This window comes from Nansenia antarctica (genome assembly GCF_963989245.1).
Source record: "Nansenia antarctica genome assembly, chromosome: 4".
In the NCBI taxonomy this organism is placed as follows: Eukaryota; Metazoa; Chordata; class Actinopteri; order Argentiniformes; family Microstomatidae; genus Nansenia; species Nansenia antarctica.
In genome coordinates, this window is record NC_137689.1 from 8094140 (window position 1) to 8097611 (window position 3472).

Below are 3472 nucleotides of genomic sequence, written 5' to 3' on the forward strand. Positions count from 1 at the left end.
GATGCGAAAGAGTTTGCTAAGTGATACTGTGAAGAACACATAGAAAGTTCCAGTCTTTCTGCACCCAAAGGCCATTTTTGGGATTGTGGCACCCAATGAGAGCGACCGTAAAACCTTCCAATTGCCAGACACTCCAGAACATTCACTTCCTAAGTGACAACATTTTCAGCTGTGGGATTATTTTCTCTGAGAATCTTGAACGATGTAAACAAGTTCCCAAGCAAGGACATCAGATGGTAGGCTGACCAGCTGACCATCACTGACTATGCCTGATTGAAGGTACACTGAAAAACAGATGTGAAATACTGGGGGGAAAGGCAGGGGTGGATGGGTGGATGTGGGCTCAGGGGTTGGGGCAGGAGCACTGCTTTTTTACTCATGTATAATTCTTGAGGTTAAAGAAAGGGTCTGTTTAGTGGTTTAGGTCAATGAGTTGCTGATTTTCAGTTTATTGTTGGTGGTAGTTCCATCCTGTTATGTTATATTCCACCCCGTTATGCTCTACTTCCCCATGTTAGCTTAACAAGCCAACACACCTTTTTCGTACAGAAAACCAGGAAGAAGACAATCATTTTGCGCACCTAAGGAATGCCTGCATGTTATGACAGCGTCCCGGCACTGTGGCCTGTGGTCTTGTCTCTCCCTGCTCTGTGACCACATCTAAGAAAAACACAACTGACTGACAGGAGGACCTTTAGATAATAGAGGATTATCATTCCTCCACATTATACCAAGGCCATTAGAGTAGAGAGTATTATCACTCTCTAACTGTAACTCATATAACTCACTCTACTGACATCAAAGAATGCTACAAAGCCTGTTATCCCAAAGGACAGACCACTTGCTTTTGTTTTAGGATCAGATTGCATTTCCTTGTTTGCTGTAAGTTCTAAGCGTTAAAGCGACAGCTCCGTATGGCAACGGAGCCCTCTCCCTACCAATCTCAAGCCTGGTGGAGGAGTACAAATGTGCCAAATCAAGGCTGGAAATGACTCTAACAGAATCCCGGGATCCATTCGTCAGAGGTGCTGCTCCAATCCTAGCAACGGGGAGGAAATGGAAGCCATCTGCAGCAGTTGCGGTGGCAAAGACCGCCCTCAGACACCGGGATATAGTGGGGCATGTCCAACATGGCAGAGGGGGCCTTGGCTTGGAAACAACAACACCCACATGGCAAAAGGCTACTCCAACCGAACGGCGGAAGATGGTGGTTGAGGAGGTGCGCCACCAGGAGGAAGCAGCCAGGTGCGCCAAGGCAGTCTCCCAAGCCCAGCAAGGCCGCTGGATGAAGTGGGAGAGCGTGGAGAGGAGGAAAATCACGTGGAACGAGCTGTGGAGCATGGAGTCTAATAGGCTAAGTTTCATCATCAGAGCCACATATGATGTCCTGCCCTCTCCTACCAACCTACATCTCTGGTATGGAGAGGACCCAGCCTGTCTCCAGTGTGCAGCCCCAGCAACCCTCAAACACATCTTGGTGGGTTGCAAGACCAGTCTAACTCAAGGAAGATACACCTGGCGCCACAACCAAGTGCTAAAGTGCTTGGCTGCCGAACTTGAGCACAAGAGGGTAACCACCAACGCCATGCCTCTAAATGCCCAGACTACCTTTCCACGGAAAACAACCTTCATCCGGGAAGGGGAGAAACAGCGGACCAAGCCATCACCTCCAGACTCAGGCCCACTGAACGCAGCCCGGGATTGGGAAATGCGGGTAGACCTCAGCCAGAGGCTCACCTTCCCACCCGAAATTGCAGCGACCAACCTGCGCCCAGACCTAGTCCTCTGGTCCAAGTCCTGCCGGCGTGTCTTCATCGTAGAACTGACGGTCCCATGGGAGGAGGCCATCGATGAGGCATTCGAACGGAAGAGGCTGCGGTATGCCAACTTAGCAGTCGAAGCAGAGGGGCGGGGCTGGAACGTGAAGGTGTGGCCAGTGGAGGTGGGCTGCAGAGGCTTTGTAGCCAGCTCCACCACAAGGCTCCTGAGGGCAGTAGGGATCAGAGGACAGGCCCAACGGAAGGCAATCAGAGAACTGTCCACTGCAGCAGAACGGAGCAGTCACTGGCTGTGACTGAAACGTAGGGACCCAACATGGGCTCCCAAATGACCACGTGGTGCCACCGTGCGACACACACCCAGGCCTGATCAGCCTGTGGTGGGCCAACCTCGGCAGAGGGTGTCTTGTGATAACTGGCCGAAACACCCAATGAGGTCGGGGACCACAACTGAAGATGTGTCGTACTGGTGGCACCACGTGATCATTGCCAAATTCCACTCCACCCAAGAGGACATCTCCAACTCCACTCAATTGTTGTGCTGAATATTTAGGGATTTTAACAACCAGTCCTATTAAGAATCCCTAACTCATATAACTCACTCTACTGACATCAAAGAATGCTACAAAGCCTGTTATCCCAAAGGACAGACCACTTGCTTTTGTTTTAGGATCAGATTGCATTTCCTTGTTTGCTGTAAGTTCTAAGCGTTAAAGCGACAGGTCAGACAGATGTCAGGGAACTTAAGTTGCTTCGGGTTCCTGGGTTATTTTAATTTGGAAAAATATTAGAAATGACTCATCACGGAATTAGTTGATGTTCCTTTGCAATTAGAGGAACATCTGTAAAAGAGAGAATAGCTATTGTAGTCATCTTATCAAACATATCCAAGATAAGAATAACGTTAACCTCATAGTATAATTGCCTAAGTCATATTTTGGCCAAATTGAGATATCTGCCTAACTCTACTGTCCTAACACTGCTGATTCACTGTGCATTATTGCCACTATGCCATCAGCCTATCAGAATGCTTGTTTCATTCCAAAATCACATTTTTGACACTATATACAAAGATGGCTCTGCTGACCACAAGTGAAGCATGACTTAGGCAATTATGCCTATTAGGCAAATATGAGATTAACAATATGCAGGACTATGTTCACATACAACCAAACCAGACACAGTGGCTGTGTTGCCCTGTGACTTTCACACTTGGTTCAAGTTTGTCATCACCGCTGTCAAACGGACAACACTCTAACACAAGCTACTTGTTTTCATTTCCTTCGTTTCCTTACTTGCAGCTGAACGTGACCGACACACAACTAAGCTCTGTTGTGAAATGGACATCTAAAAACATTCCCACACATACTTAGAGCACACACTCCATTTTGTAATTATTTTTAGCTTTTCTTATCCAGAGAAAACATGTTGTTCTGCCCTGCACATGTGCATTAGTAACTTCTAACTTCCATGTCAGCATCACAAATCAGTTGGTAATGACCATTAAATATGTCATCAACATTTGGGATTGGACAGAGTAAAAGACTAAATCTCTGATAGTATAGTCAGAATAGCAGATAATAAGTATAAGTTAATACATATTCAAATAAATTGGTATTTGTGTGCCTTAGTTAAAGCATCTGATCTCTAACTAATGCTCTGATTTAATGAATTGAACATTTCTGGTAATTACA